At 46.3% G+C, this 7,561-nt stretch overlaps 1 long non-coding RNA gene across 1 annotated transcript; it reads left to right on the forward strand.

Moving 5' to 3' along the window:
* The first annotated feature begins 365 nt into the window (after nucleotides 1–365).
* Nucleotides 366–6,628, forward strand: LOC307106404. Its single transcript, XR_013814117.1, has 4 exons — nucleotides 366–473; nucleotides 623–717; nucleotides 1,542–1,615; nucleotides 5,949–6,628. It is a non-coding gene; the product is annotated as an uncharacterized lncRNA (long non-coding RNA).
* The last annotated feature ends 933 nt before the right edge of the window (nucleotides 6,629–7,561 follow it).

Consider the following 7,561-nt stretch of genomic DNA (forward strand, 5'->3'; position numbering starts at 1 on the left):
GCAGAATGGCGTCCTCAGCTCCCAGGGAGCCTCGTGGTACACCTCCCCCCTCCCCCTCCCCGTGTGTGGAGACGCAGGGACAGAAAAGCATGGCCACCACCGAGGGGCTCAGACCCCGGTCGCCACGTGGGCATCGGAGCAGCTCGCCGAGGCTACTTCTTCTTTAAGGAAAAAACTGCACGATCGTAAACATGCAATGGCATTTTCTAGATTCTCTGTCCATTTCCTCCACCCATGGAGGAACTCCAAATCTAATTACAGGCATTTATGGGAACGGCTTCCATTTATGCCTAATTGCCATGTAGTACAATAGCTATTACGCACACCACTGTGTGCTGTGCGTTTTATTGGATTAACATTCCGCTCTCCAGAGGCCCTCGGTCCACGTAGGCAGGTCTGTCCACTCGGCGTGGCTGACCGTTTGTAGGGGACAGTGATCGACTCACATCTCAGAAAAAACGGTCAAAGAGATGGTGAGCTTTGCAAGACCCCCCGTCCCCCTCCCCACCATCCCCAGGACTTCTAGTCTGGCAGGATGCTCCAACGCATTTGTACAGGGGACTTCTGGACCATTATCTAAAGGGAAATGTGCTTTTAACGCTGTTACCTTTGGACCTTCCAGATGCCGCTAAGCTAACAACCCTGCCATCAGCAGCTTAGGTCTAAGGTGGGAACCAATTCCACCTGGAGCCAGTTTCCCTCTACGCAGAGCTGAAGGTTAGAGGGGGGGGGGGGGCGGGGGGGGTTTGGGGGAAGCTGGGAGGAGAGAGGAGATGGCAGGCAGCCCCAGTTCTGTCACCGCGGGGATTTGGGGCACGTTCCCTCGGGGCTTTCGCTCTGTGAGCCCCGAGCTGCCTGTCTCGGGGAGAGCAGCGAACCGACGGGGATGTGAATGTCCCATTAGAGGTTAGAGGTGCTGGCGCAGCATTAGTGTCCGCTGAAGCCGGTCCCCTGGGTGCGGGGCAGGGGTTTGCAGAGGAGGGCGAGGTGCGGCCCAGCCCACAAGCCCAGGGAAGAGTCTCTGATCTGAAGTTCGCCCCACCTGTGTCGCCTGCCCTGCTCCCCGCAGCTCATGGGGGCCTTCCCGGTCCTCTCTCCGAGTGACCCCTTCTGGATCCGTGCTGCCCTCTGGCATCTCGGGGTGTCCAGGGGAGAGAACTTGTGGCATCGCTTCAGTGTGGGTAGGCTTGGGAGACGGGGTGGGAGCAGCTCGGAGGGGCTGATGGGTTAGATAGTCCTGGGGTGGCCAGTGGGCGTGGAACCCCTGTCGCACAGAGGACCCTGGTAACTGGAAACTAGTGACTGGAGGAACCACGTGTGCGGACCTGAAGGAGGCCCGGGCTCAGACTCCCCTCACAGTGACAACCCCGCCAGCTGACGCCCCTGACTGAGCCGCAGTGAGACCAGGGCGGCCACCACGGCCCAAGGCCAGCCTCCTCCCTGCTGGGCCAGCCAAACTTGCCCAGAGCCGCACTGCAGCCACCCGAAGTCCTCCCTCTCCTCCCCCTCCTGCCTCCCCACTCCTCCTTCTCTTTCTGCAGGCCTTTCCCCAGAGTCGCTCCCACTTCTGATTCTGTTTTGATGTCCACTTCCCAGAGGGCCTCACTGACCGCAGGTAAATGCCCGTGCCGGGAGAAATGTAATTTATCTTTAAAAGGTTATTTGGTCTCAAAACACAGGACCATAATATTTTATTCACAATTTAAAATCCAAAAATTCTCTGAAAATGCCAAAACTTAATCTGACCTTCTGTGAGGCTATTTGCAATCTGCAGTTATTCCACCCGAGTCACACATTTTATTCCAGAATTATTAAGGTGCTCGGTTATCGGGTGCTGCCCCAAACTCGGCTGGAGATGTGATATGATATACAATCCATGCATTATATTAAGTCCTTAAAGTAAAAAAAAAAAAAAAATCTGAATTATGAGACAGCTGACTCCAAGCGTTTGAATAAGAGGTTGCAGACATGCGCTACACAAAAATTAAAGTCTGCACCAAGTGACTGGTATCTAAATGAGGCTCCCCAGGAACCACACCTCCCCGTCTTCATGCACGTGGGAGGTCCTCCCCCCTTGAGTCTGGGCGCTTCACCCATCGCAGGTGGCAGAAATGACGCCGTGTTCGTTCTGAGCCTGAGCCTTCAGAAAGCCTAGCAGCTTCCACTTTTGTACTTAAACATCAGATCCACCAAGAAATCTGGCCACTCTGATGGACAGGCCACCTGGAGAAGCCAAGTGGACGAGGCAGGCAGCGCGGCCTAACCATCCTCATCTCCTCACCACCCTGCAGGACGCTTAGCCCGTAGATGGTCACATAAATGAGCCAAACCGACAGATGACCGCAGGGCGATCGTGACCTCCCCTTGGTGCAGCCCCTGCGGCATTTAACGGAGCAAGTACCCGGTGACCATCTCAGGTCCTGCTTGTAGCTTTCCAGGTGCTCCCGGCTGTTGATGGTTGGCGCAGACACGTGTGAGAGCTGAAATGTTGATTACTTTTGGGCTTGGGAGACAATAAATAACATCTTCTTCCAGTCAGCTGAGAGCTGAGACACAAGATGAAAGCATTAATATTCAAATGTTAGCTTCATTACAGTGAACACCAATGGGTGGCCAAGCTGGGCCCCCAAAGGGAGAATTTGGGTCTGCAGAGCCAACCATTCATTAAGGTTGCTGCCTCCCTTCACAGCAGAAGGACAAAGACCCCTCCCTCAGCGTTTGCCATGTGTAAGTAGTTCCCAGAGCATGACCAATAGATGCTAATTCATTGCAAGTCCGATCGATCGCATAACCACCCCTCTTCTCCCGCGGGAAAGCAAGAAAGGGCTCAGGGGAGAGAGCAGAAGTATTATATAGTGAAGCCCCTTCCTGCAAACACAAGCCAGGAACATGTTTGACCGTTATGTGGAAGGAAACGCAGAAATCGGGAACCTGGGGGCTCAAGGAGGTGGCAGTAAGTCCCCAGAGAAACCCAGATGTGCTGGCTTCTTTAATAACTAAAGGAACAACCAAAATACCCAGCGAAACTGCAACCACAAATGCCTATATGGGTGCTTGAAAACACTGATTAGGAATTTAAAGACCATGCATTTTACCCACTTTAGCAATCATATTTATGGCATGTAGAATAACAAGCCTCTTTGCTAACATAGCCAATGACATTTCTGAAACATGAACAATTATAGTGTTCTTCAGCTTACTTGGCTTGTGATAATTTCTTGGTTTTAATGGAAAATGCTGAAATGTTATGTTACAGTGTTCAGGCTGAAATAAATGAGTTTTTTTTAAAAAAATACTGTTTAGAAAACTCCAGGGGGAAATGCAACCCTGGCTCACTTCCTATTATAGATTCAGATACAGCGTGCAGTTGACTGATTTTTCACATTTCGGGCTCAACTTTGTTCTTAGGTTGTAAATGGAAGAGAAAGTTGAGGTATATATTTTAAATGGCTCTGGAGCCCTGAATTTAAGTGCCAATATGGTCAAGTCATTTAACTTCCCTGGAACTCACTCCCCTCATCCCCATCTATAAAATAGGGATATAATAGTTACATTGCTGGACTGAAATAAGAATTAAATGGGACAAAGTGCATAGACATCTGCAGGCCAATGCCAGGCACTGAACTAGGTGCTTGGTAAATGTTTTCAAAGCGGCCAGCAAGGCAGCCCGTGATGAGTGTAACGTGAACACACCCCCTGCAGCCAGGGGCCACTGGGGGAATCTGATCTCACGCTGCTGGAGTTCTCACCCGGTTGGATCCCAGTGAACACAGCACAACTGCTAGTGTTGAATTACAGAAATACCAACGTTGACTCTTGGAAAGAGTAGAGAATAAATAAAAACGTCAGAGGACTTTCTCTGAGCCCAGTGCTAAGGAGACTGGAATTGTCTGGGCTCCTCAGGATGTAGGGACAAAAGGATGATGGGTAGTTGAGGAGGAAAGTCTTTTCCTGAAGTGCATATGCAGTTGGCAATTCGCTGCCCCCACCAGGTAAGAAGTCATTCACTCCAGCCTGAACACTCGACGTTTCTATTAAATATTCAAGCATGCATATTCAAGTATGCTAAGAACTACACATGAAACTCAGGCTGTGGACTATGTGCTGTCCAGACCAAGTGATGAGAATACCAGGTAGAAAGAGCAGATGGGAAGGAATAGTTGTTGCCCACCTGACATTTTCTGTAACCATGTGTTTGCTATTCAGCCTTCCCCCAGCTGGAGTTGTGGACAGTGAACAGAGAGAGAACAACGAGATAGCATGACGGATGCACATTTCCCTAGTGAGTTATTGTGGTGCTTGTATCAGAGCACAGTGAACATGATGCACACAAGGTTTTATTTCAAGAAACAGGTACATATATACCTATCTTCAAAGTGACATTTAAATTTTTAATTTCCAAATTTGAATATGCAAATATAGGGCTTCCCTAATGAACTTGATCACAAATATTATTAAAACTATATACGAGATTCTTTTCTTTACCCATCCCCCCACCTGCCTCCCCTCTGGCAACCATCAGCTCTTTCTCTGTATCTATAGGTCTGTTTCTATTTTGTTTATTCATTTGGGTTTTTTGTGTGTGTGTGTATTTTTTAATTTTCACATATAAGTGAAATCATATGGTATTTGTCTCTCTCTGTCTGACTTATTTCACTTAGCATAATACCCTCTAGGTCCATCCATATTGTCACAAATGGCAAGATTTCATTCTTTTTTATTACTGAGTAAGATATATATATATATATATATATATATATATATATATATATATATATATATATATATATATCACATCTTAATCTATTCATCTATCAATGGGCACCAAGCATCTATCAATGCTTCCATATCTTGGCTGCTATAATTAATGTTACAATGAACATAGGTATGCATATATGTTTTCGAATTATTGTTTCTGTTTTCTTCAGATAAATGCCTAGAAGTGGTATTACTGGGTTGTATGGCAACTATATTTTTAATTTTTGAGGAATCTTGACACTGTTTTCCATAGTGACTGCACCATTCACAATCCATTAACAGTGTACAAGAGTTCCCTTTTCCCCACATCCTTGCCAGTACTAGTTATTTGTTACTTTTTTGAACAATTTTTTTCAATTAAAGAGAGCAAGTTTGGTAACATGTTTATTTAGTCAGTCACTGAAAATCTATAGAACAATCATTTCCTTAGTAATGTATACTGTACAAAGAATGAAAAAGAAATGTGATTTCTGCCTTCAGGAAATATATGACTTGGTTAAAGAAACTAACTTTGAAAATTATATATAAGATTTTAAGTTCCTTGAGAGCAGGAATTGCCTGGTAGAACCTCAACACATATTAAATTAACATGAATAAATTCAAATAGGCTTTTAAGCATAAGAGATGCAAGTTGTTTTGCCTGTTTTTCTGCATCCTATAAAATGAAATGAGATGTGCGAGCACACATAGCATTAGGAACACCTTAGTTCATTTTTAAATAAAGTGTAATTTCTAAATACTATTCCTCCTATATGGTTGCTTCTTGAGAGTGAGTAGGTCACCAGAGTACTGTTTCATATGTTGTAGGAGAGCTAAAATGTCACTATCCGGTCCCCAGTACCCAAGCCCTGCTATGTTTGGGGATTACCCACTCCCCCAGCCTCTCTCTTGCTTTCCTAAATATGTCAAGGATTTATTTTTTTACTGTAGTGTAGATATTTGGTTTCTCCATTAGAAAGGACAATGCAGCTCATAAAAAGTAATCAAAATATTACCTCAAGTGAAACAATTTTAGATGAAAAAAGAAAGCACCAATAACTTCTCCTCTTCCCCTGCCCTCAAAAGTGTAAGAAAGAAAGACAGTTATTCTCACAGGTCAAAGGGCAAATGCTCCATTCTACCAGTCGTGCAGGGTCTACTGTCTAACGCCGCCAAAGAGAACAATTACACCTTGTTTTTCTTCCCGATAGACTGACCCCAGAGCTACACAGCTCAACCGTGGAAAACTCTGAAGTGAGCAGGATGGGAAGTGGTTCAGCTGGCTTCGGGAGTGGGGCCGAGATGTTCTACTGGAAGTTCAGTGTTCTTCTGTTTAATTCCCTCCAGGATTTATGAAGGCAGAGCCACCATAAAGTATTATTTCCCAGGACATTCGCAGTCCTCCAGGCACCAGGGCTACGGGAATAGCCTCTGGGTTTTCTTTCTTGCAGCCTCCACTTGAGCTCTCTTCTTTGGCTGTGGTTCAGTGCCAGCGCCTTGCTCCTAAGTCACAATGCCCCAAAGTTGGAGATTGATGGCCTGAACTTGACTGAGACAACACAGTTTCCCAAAGAAACGTGCGTGTTTATCCAGAGAAATGAATAACTTCTTTGAAGCGTGTGTCCCGGAAGCCTCTGAATGATTTCTATGAGACCCAGACAATGGGAGACGATTCAAGAAGAGAGTGGGAGATAAGTAGATAGGATCAACTCGGAACAGCTCGAATGAGACTGAGAACAATGTGGGGCTTTGATTGATAAGGTGATTGAAAAAATTAAAAGAGGGGAGTCTATCTGTGAGCAGAATGTCAGTCAGCAGAGATTGATGGAGGCATGCGTCTTCCTCCCTTTGTGGTATCTTTCAGATAAAGATGTGTTTTCTTTTCGAGAGATCTTTATAAGACAATTGCTTGAGTAGGAGTGTCTGTGTGTGAGTGTGTGAGTGTGTGTGTGAGTGTGTGTGTGTGTGTGAGAGAGAGTGTGTGTGTGTGAGTGTGTGTGTGAGTGTGTGTGTGTGTGTGTGTGTGTGTGTGTGTGTGTGTACTGCAGCATTTCGGAGCAGGGCTCAATACCTAGGATGCAAGGCTGCTCCATAGCTGTGCAAACTGTCTGCACTTTCCATGACGTGTGCATGGATCTCGCACTTTAAAACCTCCCTCCTGGACGCGCCTTCGTTTCCAGTTGTGCCTGTGCACACGTGGCAGCCAGCACGGCGAGGCAAAAGGCGATTGTGTGAGCCTCCACATCCATCTGTCATGTCACTGGCACTGAAGAGCCACGCTGAAAAATTAGCCTCCTCCTTCCCCCAACGTGTGTTTTCCCATCCTCAGGACAATGCTGGAAGCTCTCAGCTCTGAGGGAAGGGAACAAAGGGGCAAGGAATTCAATAAAAAAGAGATCCGAGGCGAAATGAAATATTGTCTCCCTGTCTGTATTGCTTTCTTTCTTTGCAATCCGCCAGAGCGTTAACCACTTCTCTGCTGCACCGGAAGCAGCCTCATTGCTAGGACTTGCCTGCCAAAGACCGGAGTGTCGGAGGCACCAGCCATGTCCAGGGTGATGAGTAGCTGAACATCAGAGGCTAAACTGGACATAAAAATGTCAGCCTGTCGTGAAAAAAGACTCAGATCTCCCACTGCCTTGGAATTTTTCTAGTGCACTTGCTTATTGAACTGCATATACAGGCTCAAAGACTCACTGGATTTTTATATTCTCTGTATGCACTGGAGGACTTCCTAAAATTGCATCAACGTTTGATTTACCTGTGCATGTGTGCATTTTTCCAGGGAGAGACTCCATAGCAACCTGCAGTTTCTTTAAAGTGT

The sequence above is a fragment of the Cnephaeus nilssonii genome, assembly GCF_951640355.1.
Source record: "Cnephaeus nilssonii genome assembly, chromosome: 10".
Classification (NCBI taxonomy): Eukaryota; Metazoa; Chordata; class Mammalia; order Chiroptera; family Vespertilionidae; genus Cnephaeus; species Cnephaeus nilssonii.